Source organism: Lepidochelys kempii, chromosome 1, assembly GCF_965140285.1.
Source record: "Lepidochelys kempii isolate rLepKem1 chromosome 1, rLepKem1.hap1, whole genome shotgun sequence".
In the NCBI taxonomy this organism is placed as follows: domain Eukaryota; kingdom Metazoa; phylum Chordata; order Testudines; family Cheloniidae; genus Lepidochelys; species Lepidochelys kempii.
In genome coordinates this window covers 237,827,003-237,849,654 of record NC_136380.1, presented here as the reverse complement: position 1 = coordinate 237,849,654, position 22,652 = coordinate 237,827,003, and positions in this window count along the sequence as shown.

The window sequence follows — 22,652 nt, the reverse complement described above, 5'->3', positions numbered from 1 at the left end:
GCAATATATGAAAATATAACGATATGTATCCATTAGGAATGACCTGAGCTATGGGCCATATGTCAGCTGGATCTGAGTCCAAATGCAAACTTCCCCAAAGACAATAGATTTAGATTTGGCAATCTGGATTGCACTCTTTCGCAAAACTAGGCCAAACTGCAACATTTGGATGGAAATTTGAATCCAAGCTTTTCCATTTCATTCTAAACTGGGTTTCTGTTTCAGGTCCATCTCTAATATAAATATATGCATAATAAGGAAGGGAAGAAACATGTTGGTAAATACAGAGGAACACATTAAACTAGGGTCAAGTCATCTGACCACAGCAGACTATAAGATTACCCTTTTTATTTTTATTTTTTTTAATGACAGGGTGAAACCCCAGCCCAACCAAAGTCAATGTTAAAACTACCATTAACATAAGTAGGGTCAGTATTTCACCTTAAGTTTCTGTCCCTTGTGATTGTGAGGAAAACCTTGAAAACATGACCCAAGAGTAACCAATGCAATGACATCTGCCTGAATCATCAGACAGCCAGAAGTAAAATCTATGAAAGATGGGACCTGTCATGTGCATCTTAATGGAGTATTAACTCCAAGATCCAGTGCTCTGAAGGGAGCTTCTGAGGAGGCCCCATGCTACTGGTACTGCCTCTTTAGCATGGAAGAGCCCTCGCCCCCGCCACCAACTTTCCAACTGGGGAGGAGGGTCATGGACAGAGATGGAGCCATAGGATCTCCATGGCATGGCTAGGGCCCAGGATTGCCTGAATCCATCCCTCAACTGAGCTCTAGAGTATCTCCAGTGAAGCTAATGGAGTTGCACCAGAGATGAATTTGGCCTGAGGTGGTGATAAAAATATTTTCCCAGTGCATGCTGTAGTATGCATCTAAAATATTTGTGTAATGAATTTTGAAAGGGCTACATGCCTATCAAACTAGATGTCAATGACACAGAACTTCCATTTGTGCTTCAGTTCAGGACCATGGTTATTGTTGCCACAAGTTATTTGTTATATACTAGAATATGAATTACATTGATGTACTCTTCATATCTCAAAAAATAGATTGGTTTACACATTTATTATTCTCTGTATGCAGCATTAGGACATACCAATTCTCTTCAATGTTTACAGAGTATTTGCTCAGTAGACACTTAGCTGTAGAGGTTATTGAAAACACTGTCTAAACGTAAATCAGACAGAAGCAGAGAGGTCTGATGGCTTGGGAACAAAATTTAGAGGAGAGTTATGTCCTATGCTTATCCACACAACAGGCACAGCGGTATAGTACAGGCTTCCCCTTGGTGTTTCTGAGCCCTGACTTGGAGGAGCCTTCTCTAGAAGTGGACAGTAGTTTAATCTTTGGGCCATGGGCAGGTCACCTGAACTTCCTGCCTGAGTTTTCCCATCTGTATAATGGGGCTAATAGTACATGTTCACTTTCCTCATAGGGGGTGTTGTGAGACCTTAATTAGTCAACACAGTGCTTTGAGAATATAAAGCACTATTCAGATGCATTTTTGTAGAATTCAGGTGTTCTGTAGTGGTATATTTTCTAGCAATTTCTCCAGGCTAGTTTTAAATGTGTCAAGGTATGGGCTCTTCTCCACTTCCCCCAGTACACTATTCCAGCCTAACAAACCTGAAGAAGTTTCTCCGGATGGAAAAAAAATCCATCTCAAATTTTCTTCTCTTAATTCTCATCCCATTATTATAGACTAGCTCTGCTATAGTTAAGGTTAAGACCAGCTGTTCTGGGTTTGACTGTTCTAAGTGCTACACAGTTTGCCTTGAAATTTGATGTGGAGGTGCAATCAGTGAACCAAATTTGGGGTCATTTGACCAAGGGGTTCCAGAGATACAGCCCCAGAATAAAACAAACCAACATTTCATTACATTCACAAATTCCAGTAACTTTTGATGTTTGAAATCCACCCTGGGGAGAAATCTGAGAATGAACTGTAAACCATTTGGATTTTTTTTCTATATTTTATTTTGGAGAAATGTCATCTGAGTACAGGAGAATATCCAGAAAGCATTGAAGCTATTTTTGAAAAGAAAATTTCACATGTGAATGCTAACTGGGAAGGGAGGGGTGATTAGGTGTACAAAAAAAGGTGGTAATAGGGGAAGAGGGGCTTGAGTTTGCAGCAAGGAATGAGGTTATTACGGGGAGGGAGATAAATAGGAATGGGTAGTAGAGAAGGGAAGAGGGGGTTGGGAGAGTTCAGATGCGGGAAGGATTATGGGAAGTGGGAGGAGAGAAGATGTGAGGGGTTAGAAAATGTGGGGGATATCAGAGAAAGCTGCGGGGGGGGGGGCTTTCAGTCCTGAATTCTCCCTTTCTCTGTGTGTGCTGGGATCTAGGGGAGCCCTACCCCTCTGCAGGGATCTGAGCCCCTCTCCCTGCCTGCTGTGTGTTCTGGGATCTGGGAGGTCCTGCTCTTTTTGAGGTATGTGAGCCCCTCTCTCTGCCTTTCCCTGTGTGCTGGGATCTGAGGTGTGAGGAATGAAAGTAACATAAATTTAAACATCTGAAATTCTGAAAATAAATAGCTAAGATACACATCACACCTGTGTGGGGTTGACCAGAATGTGTGTGGGAGTGGCCTGGTTTGGATTGGGTGAACCTGGGACATCGCTGGGGAAGCCTGACTGAAGCTGGAGCAGGAGTCTCAGCTGGAGGTGGGAGAGCATAGCCCAGCTCAGTGTGCAGTTTAGGTTATATAATCAAGGTAGCATGCAACCCTCCAATAAGCTACTGCCTCTGATGTGTGTGCAGTAGCATAGGGCAGGAGGCAGCAAGAAGTAACTTATCCAGTGTTAATGGCTTCTACAGTACCATCTAATGGCTTACTAGGATGGGAAAGGGGGGAGTTGGAAATATTAGCAGGGAGCTACATGTTGCTGGGAACGGTGGCGCAGTGCATGGAGGAAAGAGAAACACCAATCTTCCCTTCCACATGTAAAGTTACGTAACAACCATGTAATAAAACTGTTAAGGTTTTGGGACATAGAAATTTCATCCACAGTCCTTACTGGCCCTGTTTACAAGTATGGTATTCTGTTAGGGGAGTCAGCTCAGTGTTTGAGTGTAGGGCAAGCGCAGGTAGTACCTGTTCATTACAGTGAAAAGGCTGAGTGAGCATCTCTGTATCATGGGTGTATTGCTCAAAGAAGGCAGAGTTAAGTTCATGTGGGCATTTAACTTAACTCTGTATCTCCTGGTTGCTGAATTTGACATTTTAGAAAGGCACAAGCTATCACTGGGCAACTTTAACTCTGCGTTAACGAAGCTTTTTGCCATTTAATATCATAGGGTTTGAAGGGAGCCAGCATAGGAGGGAAACAGTAGCCGCCATAGGGTATGGGAAGGGAACACTGGAGCGGATCAGCAGACTCCAAAAGGGGCGCAAGGAAAGCCACGAGAAGACAGGTGAGGTAAACAGAACATAGAGTTCCACCACATTTCCAATAGCATACTTCTAACCCTGCCCAACACCTTCAGTATAATTAGCTCTACCAGCATGATTGTGACATTCTGCTTTATCTTGTTCAAAGAGTTGCAATGAACTAGAGAGATCTGAGTGCACTTTTGTCACTGTTTATTGTTGTTGTTTAACAAATAATTAATAGGCCAGGAAATAAAATTAAAAGCTGTTATGTGAGACTATAGTTGAAACAGCCATAAATTCCAGAAGGCCCACTGCTTGGGATATCATTTGAAAGGTACTAATTATTTCAAGCTGATTCATCCTCCACCATCCAACATAAATGTTTATCTTTAATAGAACAAGCTTTTGAAGATGTTATTTCTTATGGATTTGCTTTTATTAAATTGTTCTCTAACAGAGCAGGAAGAGGCAATTGAGAAGCTGTAAGTTTTGCTGTATATTTTTCTGAACTACAGATATCTGACAGTGTAGATTTATTTTGGAAACCATTGCTTCAGTTTAACAAGACTTGTTCAATTTGAGCTGTTGATGGGATGACCTCAAAAAATAGTCACTTGGCTATTGATCCCTTTTAGCCTCAGCATAGGCATAACTCCCACTGAAATCAATGAGAGCTGAGCATACTTTAGATAAAGGTTGAACTGGCCAACAAATCTGGACTGAAAATTTCACAAGACCAAGCTCTCTTTTGAGATGGCCAGTATTTTCTGCTCCTAGATGGGCAGGAAACACAGTGAGAGAGAGCCTTTCTGCACTTCTTTCTTTAGCCATACTCAAAAATGAAAAATAACAAGGAAGCAAGATTTCAAGCTTACAAAAAAAAATTGGTTCAGGGTTGGCTCTTGATCTTAACTGAACGTATCTCTGAATTCAGACATACTCTTCTTCCACTCCTTGATCCACATTTACACTATTCATGTAGTTTCCAATGTGAATGGTACATACATAGAGACTGGCTTGATCTCCTGCTCAGTGTTTAAGCTTCATAGCTAGTCTCTGTTCTATAATGGACCAAACAAAAACATCAGCTCTAGACACACTTGGTGGAAGATCAGCTCCATATTTTGTGGGCTTGTTCCGATCTGCAGAAGAATTGCATATGATCCTTCTCCAGTTTGTAATGTTCTGTATGTAAAATTCTCCACATATTGTTCATATATTTAAAAATTCTTGATAAGGGGCTTGTTGGCCTACTTCAGAGTTCTTCACCATTGAGCCTGAATAATTATGTCCCAGGTAGGAGTTCTCTGAGAGCATTGGAAATGTTTGAGAAACTCTGAATATAAAGGTTTCAGAGTAGCAGCCGTGTTAGTCTGTATCCGCAAAAAGAAAAGGAGGACTTAGTCTTTAAGGTGCCACAAGTCCTCCTTTTCTTTTTTCTGAATATAAAGATATTCACCCTACACCAGAAGTTAGGAAGATTATAGTCTATTTAGACACTGTTAATTACTCTGTGAACTGGACCTGGAAATGTGTCTTGAATGAGTTTTTGCCTGCCTCAGAACATGACTTCCTGTTTCAAACTCTCTCTGCGATATCTCAGCAGCCACAATAGTTGTACTTTATTATCTCAATGTAAAACGCAATCACCAGCTCCAAGCACCAGCTGCAAAAAATAATAAAGAAAATCAGAGCTTTACAGTACAGATTATTAAAACCTTTTTTTAAACTAATCTTTACAGGTAGAAATGGGTGTGTGTGTGCATGCTAGAAACAATCCTGTTTAGTACCTAGAGAGGAGATCTCCATGGAATATCTAGGACAGTGTGGGAACTGGTGTTGGTAATTCAGTATGTGACATTCTGCCCTCGGAATTGTTGTTGAATTCAGGCCTCAGTGCCATCCACCCTACAGATGGTTGCATTTACACACTGAGAGAAGTGATCCTTGTTTATAGATGGCAATTGATTTTGCAAAGTTTGTCAACCCTATTAGTATCATAGGATGAAAGGTGCTTTATGAATATGAATATAAATATTAATATCATAAAGTCTGTAAATGAGACCATCCAGGTTGATGACTTTAGGGGGTTTTCTGGCTGTGGTTTTCAACAGAGCCTAAAGGAAGTTAGAGTTAGAAGTCCCTTAGACGCCTTTGAAAATCCCAGCCTCAGATGAGTAGGCTGCATTTATTTAGTGCCTGCATGGCAGTTAACTGAAGTGCTGAGTTCTGTAGGTCCTTCTGTGATAGCGGGAGCTAATGAAGCTGCTCTGTTTTAAAGAGCTTCTTAATCTATGTTAATACAGTGAAGATTATTATGGAAGCAATAATAATCACAGAGAAATTGATAATGACTAAAAATCAATCTCTGGCTTGTTAATTATAAAGCTTTTACTATAAAAAGAAATCATTTAGCAACCGCAATTAACCAGTTAGGAAGAATTTTTATTAGAAACTCCATTTAATGGGTCTTGCAGTTTTTTAATGTAGTGGCTGGAACATAGTTATATTTTACTGTAAATCCCTTTTATATTTTGACAGTTGGAATCCAGGACCAAGTAAAGATTAACCGTTCTGAAATGTTCTGGTTCAGATTTCTGTTTAGTTTTAAAATAATTCAATTTTGGTGCACAGCAGCATGCTAAGTCACATGGGAAGTTACTCGCCCCTCTCTGATTACTAGATGCCACCTAACAGCAGAGGTGAAGTGTTTTCCCTCTTGTAGTACCTATTCTGAGGAGATCAGACCTCTTCGTGGCTCATCAGCCACTGAGAGGCAGTGGCCTACTTAGTAGTGCTCAAGGGAGGCAAGATGACGTGTCATACTGCCCGGCATCAGACACAGCTAAGAGCACCAATCTGACTGGTGGTGTATTCTGTCATAAGATATGGCCAAGCCAGTAACAAATATGTGCTTCCAAAATACTGTACTAGTTATTGTGAACCCACAGACAGTCCCCTTCAGACCTACTAGCCCCTCATGCACCACAGCACCGACAGTACCACGGTACACACAGTACTCAGCAAACACAGCTCTCCACAGTTTTCAACACAGTTTTCTAGTGGGAAGGATGATGATGAGAAGAATAGAGGACATTCACCACAGCTTTCCTCTCCTGTGGCTACACCCGCTACAGAGACGCTACCAAGCCTGTGCTTCCCAGTAAACTTTACAAATCAAGCCTGGTATGGCCAACCCTGGATGCCCATGATGCCCTTCCAACCTCAATGGCCATTCTGGCAGCCATGGGCTCCAAACCCACAACAGCAATGACAGGCAGTACTCACCACTCTGCCCCTAACTGGGGCACCTCAACCACCCATACTGCCGTCAAAGGCACCTTCTGCTATCTCTGAACATGGTGCTGAAGAACAGGAGCAATTCTCGGACCCAGATGAACCACCTGACATTCAATTGTCATCTTTCTCACTGGATGACATGATTATGCCTCCACCTCCCACCACTGCAGACAATTTCAAGCAGTTTCAGGAACTTTACAAGAGAGTGGCCACTTCCCTAGACATCTCTCTGGGAGCAGTCCAGGAATCTTGCCACAAATTAGTAGACATATTATACATGTCCACTTCATCCAAAATCACCCTTCCCATGAATGAGGCAATTATGGACCCCATGAAGTTGCTTTGGCAAACCCTAGCAACAATTCCACCCACATGTAAACGGTCTGATAAGAAGTATTATGTGCCAGCCAAAGGCACTGAATTCCTTTACTCACACCCAGTGCTGAATTCACTGGTTATTGATGCAGTGAACAAATGGGGTAAGCAACAATACTATAGGAACGCCCTGTATGATAAAGACTGGAAATGGCTCAATTTATTCGGCCGTAAAGCATACTTGGCAGCGACCTTAAAATTGAGAATTGCCAATTATGAGGCCCTAGTGGCCAAGTACGATCACAATAATTACACAAGTGTCTTGGAATTTATAAACTTTATTCCAGATGACAAAAAGGATCAGTACAAAGCATTCATCACTGAAGGCCAACTTATCACCAGAACAGCACTACAGGTGGCCCTTGACTCAGCTGATTCTGCAATGAGATTATAGCAACAGCAGTAGTTATGAGGAGAGCCTCCTGGCTCCATCTATCCAGTTTCCCAAAGCCAGTGCAGTCTACTCTAGAAGACTTACCCTTCGAGGGCACCAAACTCTTCAACAAAACTGACAAGTCATTACACACCTCGAAGGACAGGAGGGCCATCTTGTGATCTCTGGTCATCCAGACACCTAGGAACAAGAGACGGCAGACCAATTACCAAACTCCTTAACAATTCTGACCTCCTACATATACACAACAAAATAGGTGTTACAGCCAACAAGAGCGGAAACGGAGAAACTTGGGAGAGAGCAATCCACTACCACTCAGCCATCAATCTCTAGACAACAGATTTGAAGACTTGGTCAAGGGCCCAAGAACCCCATCTCTCTCAATGCTGGCACCACCTGCCACTGGCAAAATTTTTGGAGATTCTACTCCATCTGGCAGTCCATCACCATGGACAGATGACTATTAGAAATCATCAGAACCGATTACTCAATCCGCCTTACCTGCAAACCTCCTACGCACTCCCCTTCCCTGTCCCTCTTCAGGACCCCTCTCACAAACATCTACTGTGGGAAGAGGTGAACCATCTCATATCCCTTGGAGCATAGTAGAACCCGTACCAACTGAGTACAGAGGGAAGGGGTTCTATTCCCACTATTTTCTCACCCAGAAAAGAACAGGAGGTTGGAGACCTATTCTCGACCTGCGGCGACTCAACAAGTTTGTAAAAACACAAAGTTTCAAAATGGTCACCCTAGGCACCATGATCTCAGCATTAGAGAGGGAAGCCTGGTTCTCAGCCCTCAACCTACAGGACATATATCTTCATATATCCATCCTTCACATCGGAAATTTCTGCTGTTCACAATAGCACAGGACCACTTTCAGTACAAGGTTCTACCCTTCGGCCTTTCCACTGCACCGCAGGTATTTTCCAAAGTACTCGCCGTAGTATCATATCACCTAGGCAGAGAGGGAATAATGATATTCCCATACCTGGACGACTGCCTCCTAAAAGCACCAACACTGCTGGCAGCCATAGATTCCAACCAATGTACATTTCATCCATTTACCTCCTTAGGACTTCAAATAAACTTACAAAAGTCCACCCTAACACCTGTCCAACATCTGAAATTCTTTGGAGTGGACCTCAATTCCCTCAAAGCAACTGCCTCCCTCCCAACAAAATGCTTTCTCACTCTAACTGCCTTAATCTTAACAGTGCGGAACAGTCCGCAGGTGTCTGCCAGAACTTGCTTACAACTAGTAGGCCACATGGCTGCCACAACCTTCATCATCCAACATGCAAAGCTAAACATGTGGCGCCATCAAGCCTGGCTATGGACAAATTGTGCCCCCACAGGCACAGAAAAAACAAACTCCTCACCATTCCCAATGCAGTCAGGGACTCCCTGCTATGGTGGACCAATCCAAAAAACATTTGCAAAGGCGTGCCTTTTTTACAGAATCCACCAGCGCTCACCATTACCACAGACTTATCCCTTCTAGGCTGGGGGGCACATCTACAGGTGCATTCTATACAGGCCTGCTGGTCTCTGGTGGAGTCCCAGCTTCATATCAACCTTCTGGAACTATGAGTGGTTCAAAATGCCTTTTCCCATTTCCTACCACTAATCCAAAACAAAACTATACAAATCCTCACAGACAATGTAGCCACTATGTTCTACATAAACAGACAAGGGGGAGCATGGTCACACTCCCTATGTGTGGAATGGTACATCAAACACAATGTCCATCTTCTAGCTTCATACCTACCTGGCTGCCAGAACAACACAGCAGATGCCCTGAGCAGGAAGTTTTACCAAGACTACAAGTGGGAGCTGAAAACATGGGTCATCCAAGATATTTTCCAGATGTGGCAGTTCCCAATGATAGACCTGTTCATCACCACACAAAACTCCAAATGCCCCCAGTTCTGCTCCAGAGCAGGACTCAGTCGACCCTCTCTGGGCGACGCCTTCCTCATCAAATAGAATGCCCCCTTCCTGTATGCATTCCATCCCACCCCACTCTTAGCCTTTGTACTCCACAAGATAAAACAAGATAGATCCAGCGTGATCCTCATAGATCCCACATGGACACAACAAATGTGCTACCTTTACCTTCTCCACATGTTGGTCTGTCCCCCACTCACGCTCCCGCCTTTGCTTCGGCTTCTATCACAGGATGCAGACCTCATCGCCCATCCGGATCCCCAAAAACTTCATCTCAAAGTCTGGTTACTACATGGCTCTCGCGATCTGAAATGATATGCTCCACAGAAGTTCAAAACATATTATTAAACAGTCATAGGGCAACTATCTGACATACATATGGACATAAGTGGAAACTTTGAATTATGGTGCCCCGTAAACAGACTGCACCTGTGTCAGCCTCTTTACCTATTTTAGACTATCTACTGGAACATAAATGAACGGGACTCTCCATGAGTTCCATTCGTGTACACCTGTCGACCATCACAACTTTTCATCATAAAGCTGACTGATTCTCTGTTTTCACACATCCTATCACTAAACGCTTCCAAAAGGGCCTCTCCAACTCCTATCTGGAATTGAGAAGACCCGCTCCATCCTGGAACCTCAGCCTAGTTCTCCATGTCCTCATTGGGCCCCCTTTCGAGCCCGTGGCTACAAGCACATTACTACAATAAATTGCCTAGGGAGGTGGTGGAATCTCCAGCCTTGAAGATTTTTAAGAGCAGGTTGGACAAACACCTGTCAGGGATGGTCTAGATAATATTTAGTCCTGCCTTGAGTGCAGGGGACTGGACTAGATGATCTCTCAAGGTCCCTTCCAGTTCTATGGTTCTACACCTCTCTATGAAGGTTGCGTTTGTGGTGGCCATCACATCTGCCAGACGGATCGGAGAACTAGCTGCTGTCATGACAGACCCAGCCTATGGGATACTTTTATCTTTTAAAAAAAGATCTCTCAGACCCCACCCCATGTTTCTGCCTAAGGTGGCTTCATCCTCCCACCTTAACCAACCTATATACTTACCTACATTTTTTCCAAAACCATATATTGACAGTAAACAATCCAGACTACATTCCTTGGATGTCCACAGGGCTCTCGCCTTTTATAGCAATAGATCAAAATCTTTTCACATCTACAGTGAAAAAGTTACTCACCTTGTGCAGTAATGGAGGTTTTTCGAGATGTGTGTCCCTGTAGTTGCTCCACTACCCTCCCTCCTTCCCTCTGCTTCAACGTTCTATCGAACACAGACTCTGCAGTAGAGAAGGAAGTGGGGGAGGGTTAGTCGCACAGTGCTAGTTAACTACCTGAAGCAGCACAAGACAGGGACCGCACATGTGCGACCCAACTGGGCACTGCCACCTTAAATCTCTGGCTAGGAATGCCAGGGCACAACGACACCTAAAGTGCAGCACCCGCAGGGGCACACATCTCGAAGAACCTCTATTACTGCACAAGGTGAGTAACTTTCTCTTCTGTGATTAAATGATTATTCAAATCAGAAATCACGTGTATTAGGGTCTTCCAGCTCCAGAGAGCCAGTCACTCACCCCAGGTGAGAGTGTACTTCAGGTCTTACCCAAAACCCACGCTGGTAGCCAATCCTTTAGTAAACTAAAACTAACAATTTATTAATATAAAACAAAAGAGAAGAGAGTTATTAAAAGGTTAAAATTAATCATATACATTACAATTGATTTCAGCGGTTGTAGATTGTGTTACCACCTTTAAAATGCAAAAAAAAAACCCTAAAAAAACAAGCACCTCTCCCACAAGGCAAGCCTGCCACAATCCCAACCACAAGGCAACTCCTTAACCTCCCCGCACCTTCAACAGCCACTTACCATATCTAGAGAGAGAACCCATGTAGACAAGATTGATAACATCACTAGTCTCCTCACTCCCCCCGTGACTCTAACCCCCTCTCGCAGACGCATGGTTTGCTTGCATGTTGGTGCACACACAGCTGCTGTATTTTCAACAGTTTTGATCTGTTGTCGCTTAAACTGTGGAAGTGGGAACACTGCAGAATCTTTAGCTGGACACAAACTTTTAACATTAGACATCCCGGTGTATTGTGATAATAATGCAAATCTTTAGACCCACATAAAAAGAATTGGCAGATTAAATTATTTTTCTGGCAACTGGCAAATCCATAAAAAAACTGGCCAGGCTGGTCAAAAACTGGCAGGTGGTAACCCTATCTGTAGATCAGGATAATAGAAATGGTGTTAAATCTGTTAGCTTGTAATAAGTCTCTCTGGTTCTTCCCAAATACTGAGATACTCAAGCCATTGTTCAAAGCTTCCCTTTTGTTAGAAATCACAACCCAGAGATGTGGAGCAGGAAAGAGGCAAGGAGGTGATGTCACTGTCTCAAATTTATACCTCCAGTCCATGTGCATAGAAAAATATTGGCTCAAACATGGAGCTATGCATCACATGGTCTATGTGCCCAGCTGAGTTACTCAGCCTCTGTTGTCCATATGCTTTTTGAGGCATCTGGAGAGGCCCACTGGAAGAGTTTATTCTCCTTAATGGCCCATCAACATATGGTTGACTGGTCCTGATGTAAATCTGTCTTGTGGGTCTTACCCAGGAACACAACATGTTCAGTAACAAGCATACAGTAAAATTTCATAACTTCATATACGGTGATGATACACATTTCAACAGTATAATAATACTCAGCAGATTATTACTTTTCCAATGATACCTTAGAAGGCATGCTTTGTACAAGATTTATCACCACTGTGTAACACTGGTGATAACACTAGTGCAGATGATCTCCTTTTTTATATAGCATCACAGGCAGCTTAGCCACCTGTGCCATTGAAGACACAGAGGAAGGGTTAACAGGCCTCAGCAGAGAACAAGAAGGAATCAGGTTACCAGTCATCCCAGAAAACAACAAAAATATGACAGGCCCAAAGATTGGGTGTGCAGAGGCTCAGCTTGGGGGTCCAGTGTGTGTATGGAGGCATGTGACTTAATAAGAGCGCTGATATCCATACAGCAGATGATTATTTTTAAAGCTCTGAAAAATGTTTACAACAAAACATCAAAAGAATGAATTATTCATAGCATTATTATTTATTTATTTATTTATTTATTTTGTTACATAGATTCAACTGGATTCATTACAAATTCAAAGCTCAGTCCAGGTTCACTAAAGTGCATACTTTTTTTTTTTTGAATCACATCTCAGTTCTCACAAAGTAAACTGTGTTGATTTATAGCATTTATCCTGGAAAATGTGGGTTTTCACATGGAATTTGTGTAAAACAAGATGAAACTCAATGATGTTGACTTTGCAGGGGTTGATTAAAAACTCAGCCTCAGCCAAAAACCTAAGTTATGGGAGCCTAAGTGGATTTAAACCATATAAAAGGCCAGGATGGGAACTAAAACAGCTGAATTTCACATTGCTCTAATTATTTTGGATTAGAGATATGCAATGGGCACAGTGTTTGGATCTTTATTTAGATTTGGAGCTGAATTTAAGTTTCGGTGATGTTTGGATATGAGGTTTTTGGGGTGCTCCAAATGGGTCAATGTGGACTTGCTGCAAAGAGATGAGAACTCGTTGGAGAGTTTGTATGCATACCTCCTCTTTCCCATAGATTAGAGGTGAGGTATTCAGATCCAAGGTTTGGACCCACTGAGGTTTTAGGACTGCCGTGTTCTTAGATGGAAGCTGGCTTTATTGTACAGTAAATTTTTCTGAACAGGTTCTAGATTTGATTGGTAGCATACCCTCAACATTCCCAAAGTCCTTGGTCTAGCTATAAAGTTTCAGGGAATCCTAATTGGAATATGTACTCCTCTCTACATTCCAACATGGCTGCTCTTTTCTGGTGTCACCAGAGCAACTTCACAGTGCTGTGTCTGCAAAATCAGATGCCCAAGATTGAAAGGCTGGAGTGCAGGCACTCTTGGATTCTGGCTTTAACTGTTCGCCCAGCTCTGCTACATATGTAATCTAGAATCTAGTAGTTAGTTTCTATTTTAAGACATTTGGCCGGTTGGGTGGTTCTTGTAATGTTACTGAATTTTGCAGTTTAGGTCCTTGTCTAATTTCAAGTCTTTAGAAATTCTGTGGAAAATGTCAATGCAATAGATGTTTAAATTAAGCCAGGAAAAACTGGACTGGGATTATTTTCCCAGGGGAAGAATTGTTGTATCACAGCACCTAGACAAAGAGGAATCCCACAGTATGAAGCAAGAGCTCAATTCATAAAAAACCATGTGCACTTTATCTAGGATTTCCAGATGCTTTATGACTCATTAAATCTTTCTTTTGGAGCAGCTAGTCGCTTTTATTTACCCAAGGGATCCGTGTAAGGAATTGGTGTAAGTGTCAGAATTTAGTTTACTGATAAAGAAATGGATGAGAGAATCTGAGATTCCTACAGAAAAAGAAATTGCAAAATGTGTGTGGGAATCTGATTAAGAAAGCTAAAGCTAATGCTAACTGGATTCTTGCTTATCTGTAGGAGCTACGTGAAATGTTTTCAGTGAAACAGGAAACTGCATTAAACATGCTTAGGTTTAGGTTTCATTTACAACATAAAATTCACATCAGGTCTGGCAAAAGGCTTACGAACCGCTCAAGTAAATCTAGGCCCATGTTATTTATAATGATTAATTTTTGCTAGAAAAAAATAAAGAACAAAATAATTCAATGAACAAGATATTTAAATACAAAGGGATGCAAGTACATACGTCTATTGCGGTGAACTTTTAATTTGTTTTGTTCTTTTTAAAAAGTATAGAAAAAAGGCAGTGCATGACTATGGATCTGGCTGTACTAGTTACAAAACTAATAGAAAAAAATGTTTTAATAATTAGATGCATGAGCGATGTTATACAAAGATTGTATTAATGCATCCATATTTCAATGTATTTTCCCAGAGTTAGAATACATTTCTGGATACAAAGATCTATTTCACTCCAAAAGTAAAAATATTAGAATTAGTAGATTGATTAAATCTTCCAGGAAGCATTAAGAAACATGTATTTGTGTCTATTCACTAGAAAAATATTCAATACTCAGAAAATGGAAATGTTCCTGTTTATTCAAAATGGCTGAAAGAATGAGAAACACAGATTTACTGAGCCCACTTTTGAGCTAACCTGAGCTAATTGGTGGTTTCATGGCACGTTTTCAGTTTCAGACGGGTCTAATGTGAAATCAAATGCAACTAGATGGTTTTCTATTAGAAATTACAGTTTATTTGTGTCTGAAAATGGAGCCAACACAACAAAATTTAAGACTGAGTTCACACAACGCCTTAGAAGTAAAAATACAGAGTTTCATATACAGCTCTACTCGCTCTGTCCTAGTATATATAACTTAGTGTATTGGATGCTGTATGAAATATAATCCTCATTTATACTGAAACTGCTCTCCTTTCAAGAATATGGTTCAGTTACTACATGGTGTCATGGCTTCTCTTTTACAGTCCTCCATAGTTATTAGTTTTCATTACCGTTACTCCATTGGGTACTGGATAGATATGTACAATTATCAGTCTCTCTTAGACCACCCAGTATCTTGGGTAATTTACTCCAAATTGTGACTCGTTTGGTAGATCCTCATCTGGTGTGAATATGTTTTAATGGAGCTATACTATTCAGACAAGGTGAGGATGTGGTCCTTTCAGCTGTCCTGCCCTTAAAATAATAGACACTCTACTTAGATTAACAGATTCAAATCATTACCCTCAACCTCTTAGAGAGCCAGGACATTATAGAAGTCCATCGGACACGAATATCAGTACTTAGATATCACAGTTATAAGTGCCTGAGATAAATAATATAGTTAAACAAATACTAGCAATTGGCAAATCTCAGATTAAAAGGTTCTGTTAATATAAACACCCAGTAGTTCAGTATAATGACAAAACTATCTGAACCTCTGCTCTACAAACTAGGAAGAAGTCTTATAAGAAAAGCTTTCTTCCTGCTATTTCACCGCATCAGATTCTAGTCCTCCATGATTTAAAAATATAAAAAAGTGAAAACACAGCAGTAAAGATGATACCTCTGATTGTCCTCTCATTCACAGCAGTTTTACACCATTATAATGGCATTGATTGTTACTCCTGATTTACACTAGTATGAGTGAGATGACACTAAAGCCCAATGTTTGTACATTTCTCCTCAGAATGGTGCTCCAGAGTAAGCATTCAGACAGCATGGTGGTTGTGATGAATTTGGAACTCCTCAGTGATCATTTGTGAATCACCTGGGTATTGGTATATTTACTGTATGAATATATTGGTTAAACTCAACAGGAATCTGTATTGAAAAACAGGCAAGAAGTAAATTTATGGCTCAGGAGATGCACTTCTCATGAAACACTGGAGGAGCAGTAAAGGGACAATGCCAGCACTTATTAGCTTGGATTTTTGCCTCTCTCTCCAGCAGACATATAAAAATGGTTTGGACCAAGATAGGAAAAGGCCCATGAACACTGAAGAACAAAAAAAAAACTCTAGCAGGATTAAAAACAGACCCTATCTCCAGCGGGGGAAGGAATAGTTTGGGAGAACCAGACTGAGACAAAGGACCATGCTGGGGGTCTCTGAAGAGGTTAGGCCTGCCTATGCTACCACCAGGGGAGGCTAAGCTATAGGTAAGATAAAGATGCAGGAAGACTGTTTTTAAAATCCTTTTTTTCTTTAATCCCCCATTATGAATGCAAAATAAACAGTATTTGGGTTTGAAGAGGCTGTTTTGTTACTCTATACCACCGGTCACACTTCCAAAGGGAAGAACTGAAGGTGCCTGAACTCAGACAGACCAGCAGGGTCAGAACTGTGGATACACAGGGTACAATACTCCAGGTCCTGGCCTAAGAGCAGGAGAACTATGAAATTCCAACCTGGGGTAGGAAAAGGCATGAAGCCTAGCACCTGAGGAGGGACTCTCAGAGAGATAAGGAAGGGAGCAAAGGTGCAGCTAGCCCAGCAATGGGGGATATGTCTACATTTGAGCTGGGACATGTGATTCTCAGCTCATGTAGACATAACCGTGCTGGCTCAGTTTAAGCTAATGTCTAAAAATAGCTCTGTCTGTAACAACACAGGTGGCTTGCGCTAGTCACCCAAGTACTTACTCAGGAGATCGAGCAGGATTGTACTCCGAGTGACTAGCTGAAGCCACCACCCATGCCACTATGGACACACTACCATTTTTAGGGGCTAGCTCTAACAGAGCCAGTGTGGATATGTTATGCAAGCTGAGAATCGCACCTCCCAGCTCAAATCTAGATATACCCTCAGAGTACTGAATAATCATGTGAGAGAAAGAAGTTCACTATGCCTTGCAGCAAGGAATACTACCCTGTTAATGTGCTGGGGCAAGTCTGGGTGAATCCAACAGCCCATCCTTTGGAATGGTTCCTCTGGGGTAGATTTCACAGATGCCATAGTCAAGTAGAGGAAGCGAAAAAGGATGGTCCAACGGTTAAAATGCTAGCCTAGAAGACTCATGTTCAATTCCCTGCTCTACCACAGATTCTTGGGTGACCTCGGGCAAGTTTCTTAGGGCCTGTGTACATGGGGAAATTTATTGGCATAGTTATACTGGTATAACTCTCCATGTGGATACTCCTATTCTGGTGTAATAGTGTCCACATCATGAGTTATATCAGTAAATTTCCCCTTATAGACAAGCATCTAGTCTCATTTATTCATCTGTTCAAGGGAAATGCTGTTATTCCCATATATCAGAGAGGCGTTGAGGATAAATACAACAAAGACTGTGAGGCACTCAGGTTCTACAGTCATGGGGGCTAAGTACATCTGATAGACGTTAGACGAAAACTTTCTTTGCCTCAACTACAGTCATGACACATGCCCCTCTGCTATGTACATCGGCCAAACTGGACAGTCCCTACGTAAAAGGATAAATAGACACAAATCAGATATTAGGAATGGCAATATACAAAAACCTGTAGGAGAACACTTCAATCTCGCTGGACACACAATAGCAGATTTAAAGGTAGCCATCCTGCAGCAAACTTCAGGACCAGACTTCAAAGAGAAACTGCTGAGCTTCAGTTAATTTGCAAATTTGACACCATCAGCTCAGGATTAAAAACAGACTGTGACTGGCTAGCCAACTACAAAAGCAGTTTCTCCTCCCTTGGTGTTCGTACCTCAACTACTAGAAGAGGGCGTCATCCTCCCTGATTGAACTAACCTCGTTATCCCTAGCCTGATTCTTGCTTGCATATTTATACCTGCCTCTGGAAATTTCCAGTACATGCACCCGACGAAGTGGGTATTCACCCACAAAAGTTCATGCTCCAATACGTCTGTTAGTCTATAAGGTGCCACGGGACTCTTTGCCGCTTTTATGATGCAATCAGTTGTCCTTGCATCAAATCTTCTGAGACCAGTGCATTTCCCTTCTCCCTCAGGTCATTTCATATGACTTGATCTGGATTGCACCTTTTTTTCACAGTTTTTGTTGCAGGGATGGTTTAGTCCCATCTCTGTTTCCATGTAATACGCAACAGTGGTGCTGGGTAGGGAGGGAGAGTATCCATAAGGAACTGACAAAAGAGGAGAATGCTCTACAACAGAGGTATTTATTAGTAACCGAAAGTGTCTTCAGCAGTTTTAGATGTAGTAGTAGAAAGTTTCACAAAGGAACTCCAGTAATTGAAATTGCATACGTTCAGAAGAGATACCATAGACCACAGAGATAACACTGTATATCCCTGGGGCCCTGGCTGAACAGGCCACTAGCAAATAGATCCAAAAGATAGTGATTACCACCATTCTCGGATGAGGGCTCCTCTGACAGCAACAGTATTGAAAGAAAGGAAAGAGATTGCTTCCTTTTATGAGGTGAGACATCAGCTCAGACCCTCTGCAGTTGAGGGGCAAGAGGGAGAAACAACAAGGAAAGTTAGGAGGAAAAAGGAAATGGACTGCAGTATAGAGAGAGGGACAGAGTCGGGTTATTGAACTTTCATGTAGAGTCCTCCCAAAAACAAAGAAGTTTTTTATTTGTTTGCCAGGCCCCACTATGACTTCATAACTGATTCTCATATGATTTGCAATTTTCAACAATTTTAAAGTTGGAGAGGTGAGTTCTGTGCAGGGTTGAGCAGGAGGTGGAAATCAGAGCCTGTTCAAATCAGCTACAATCATGTTCCAGAGACATCATGATTTTGGAGAAAGCATTTGTATTGCAATGTCCACTTGCATTGCATTATTGGCATCATCATTTCACACTATGTATTCCAGAAGCCTGTCAGTAGCAAGCATGCATTTTGGGACACCATCTCTGGAGCACGTGTAGAAGGATTTTGGGTTCATATCTGCCAAACTTTGTGTTCAGCAGTAGAACTTTTGAACTTATTTTTCTACCCATTCCTAGTTCTGTGATGGTGACTATTTCCAAGGTCTGAAATCAACTCTAGTAAATACTATTCACTAGCCACTAACCACTTGAAATCCAAAAATGTTAATTCTTGACTGGCAGTCCCTTAATATACACATTTATATGCCTTTTATAGATGATATTTCAGTTTTGCAAAGAAAGACAACCTATTGAAGCACCTTAAAGTGCAGTTCAAGTTTGAAAAGTGAGTCTATAAAAAAGGTATTGTGACAATTCCATTTTTGTTCCAGTGATGCCAGAGAAAATCTGTTCTGCTGACAATGAAAATATTTTTTTTTAACTGCCAGCTTTGGAAACTCAGCCTGGGATTGGAATGTGAAGATGGGTTCTTTCTGGCTCATGCATCATCACTACTAATAAAGATTCTGCTGTTCACATTTTCTACTGTTATTCCTGTGCAACACCATTGTTTTCCGATTGTGATATCAGTTACATCTCGCATTGGGGTTGCCCACATTAATTGCAGGAAGACTTGGCCTTGTAATTTATGTTGACAACATAAAGGTAACTTCCTACTGTAAAAGACATTGTCATAATTTTCATAACGGTGCAAATTTTGAGACCATCACCAGATTTTCTCCTAATTTTAATGTTGAGGACTTTACTAAAAATCATTTTTCTTTTTTACAAATAAATATTTATATTGGAGCAAAATGAATATGAGGTGGGTGGACCTCAGTTTCTGAAGTCTAGGCTAGATTCAGATAAGCATCCAAAAATGTGAATGCTTATACTAACTATTAGAACTTTTTTAGGGCAGTTTGTACAAGTGTTGGTCAGTACTTACCTATATGAGCAGACCCATTTACTTCATTAGGAGTACTCATGTGAGTATGTGCTAGCCAATGTGAAGGGCCTGGATAATCAAACCTTTAATCTTCAAAATTGGGTATCCCATATCTGGGAGAGAGGAACACATGAGGAAGATGATCAAGCAAATGCATGGCTATAATGTTGCAGTACAGGTCTGAGACAGGGAGGAGAGATTAGGAGGGGAATGGGAAAGCAGGGGGACTTCTCTAATGGTATAATCCTGATCAGTGTTGCAGGGCAGAGGAAGGAGATGGAAAAGCAGCAAACACATGCTGTAAAACAGGCCTAAATGCCCTTCAATTAACTGTTCCTTCCCTCTTTTCTTCAAATTTTTTCTTTAACTCTTTTTTTATTTAGTTCCTTCATAATCTATTACTTTGAAGCAGGACTTTCTCTGCACATTTCTCTGTAACGCGCCAAATATATTTCAAGAGCTGTATAAATAATGCGTCTTCTCTTTGCCTCGCTATTTTTATTGTTTCTATAAAAATGAAAACTCCATTTAAATTCAATACTATGCTGGAACTCACCTCCTGCTGGGGAAACTGAGAGCTAGGGCTGACAGCTCCTGCTCATGTTGAGCTCTGCATATAATCTCTTTAAATAGAGATTTGGAGAAGTGGACTTATTTCTAAAGACTTATTTCTAAGGACCTGTTTCAGAGACAGAGAGAGAGAGGAAAAGCATCTTGAAATGTTAATGATGGAAACTGTGGCACAGATTAGATGGAGGAAGATTTGAATTTCCCTCTGTTCCTTTTGACCCGATAAAATACTATCATAGGCTGTGGCAGAGTTTATTTTGTTCATATAGGACTATTAGCCCTACCATTCTGGCCAACTGGGAAGTTACAATCTACCTCACAATCTATCTCACAAGTTACAGCAAAATTGTGGCATTTAGGCACAGTGTTGGATAAAGGGCAGTACTGAGCAGAACTGTCCCAGTGAGACCAAGAGACAGCATGATCCCAAAGTTGCCCAGGACACACACAATGCCCACTATTACACCCCTCTGGGATTTCTCTTGCATATTTGAGTGGACATGATATTTCTTTTTTCAGCTATAAACTGTTGCATAATGTTGTTGTGCATTGTTAAATGGCTTCCACTTTCCACACAGCCGCATTACAGGACAAGGGGAAGTGATTTCAATATATGCAGTTCATGAAAAGTTTCATTGTTAATTTCAAGATCCCAAGCTAATCTATAAAAGTCAAATTTATATAATTTTCTCACTATATTATAAATGCCAGCTTGGTTAATTATAAGAGGTTGTTTTAAGAATGTACATTTAGATTTAGATTGTAATTTGTGTGTATACTGAACACACAATTAGTACAAAAAATGTCCTAAGCTTTATCGATTTCATATATTGTAGGATTTGCTTTATTGGCACTCGTTTTTTCAGTGTGCTCATAAATAACTTGTGTCCTGTTAAAACATACTATATGCAACTGTACATTAGAAAAATAGACAGATCGAGGTGAAGTGTTAACTCTGGAATTCCAAGAGTTACCATCCATTAACATGTTTGTTTATTTAATATCAATATTTTTATTTCTATCAACACCTGAAGAAATTCTTTGCCCTTACTATAATGGTGAGGATACAAAATTTTGAGCTAAACTAAGCCCTGAATGCTTTTTAAAGACATACTATTCCATATTTAGGTATGAGGGAGAGGTTGTTTTGAAATTATTATGGGCAGCATTTTTATATACACTGAATATGGATTCTAAAAATATCTCACTCCTCCTTTCCCCTTGTTAAAGTTTCAGTGGGTTTATAACCATCTGTTTTTAAGACAATAAGAAAATAAGAGATGCATTTGTAGTGGTCTGGAAAAACCAACTCTCATCAATTATTTTAATTACTCTCCTTCACAGGCTGAAGATCTGTGCAATAAAAATATTCATTTCATTTACTGAAGTAAAGCTAAGATTTCTCTCCATTTTAACGGGATAGAATTGCTTAAAGCACTGGATGGTCTGCAGCAACAACATGGTGGTCCACTAGGGGGCATGGGAGGTCTTAGCTTAACACAAAACCTGAGAATAAAGACACAAGAGAATTTTGAATTTTGTATATTTTATAAGGTAAAACTTTTCTTGGTAGATTTACTTCCCATTTAAATGAAGCCGTTAATTGTGAACTTCTGGGAAAGGGTAAAAGCTCTTAATATAGTGACTCTGGGGAAACACAATAATCATAATTGATTCATATGGTAAAGATGGACAAACTGATCTAGATGAACTAGGAACTGGCTCAGACCTTTTCCCAAAACTCATTCTAAAGCAGACATGATTATTTCTGCAAGTCCGAAATGATTGGGTGGTGGTGTTATGTTGTTGTGATATACAGGCATAATGATAAGAGTCTGAATTTTGTTTCTTGGTCCAGGCCACCCGGTATGTGTCAGGATTACAAAAGTTTATGCCATTCCGGTGGCTGTGATTGCAAATGTAACTTATTTGTTGCATGCTTATTGTATTCTACACCCAGTTTCCAGGAAAATACCCAAATAAGTTGAAAGATGCAATTTGTACTACTTTTCCAGCCCAACTGGCATTAGTAAGTGCTGAGTAGAAATATACTCAGATGAAGACCCTCTGAAATTTGGGGACAGGGAGTTGAAATCTGGGTGTGAATTTTGCAGCTCAGGCCCATCTCCAAGCTTGAGATTTTCCCAAGTGGTGTTTATGTGAAATTTGCAGCCCAGAACATTGAAAAGGTTTGGATTAGACCAGTGCAGAACTCAGAATTTTCATTTTGCAGGGCTTAGGAGCTGATCCAAAGCCTATTGACCGAAATCAATGGAAGCCTTTCATTTTTCATACCAATGGGATTTTTCCCATTTACTTCAATGGACTTTCTATCAGGTCCAGTGTGAACATTTTTCTGTCCATTTTGGTTTGCATGGTGAGTTTTGGTTTCCACGGGTTTGTGCCCCTAG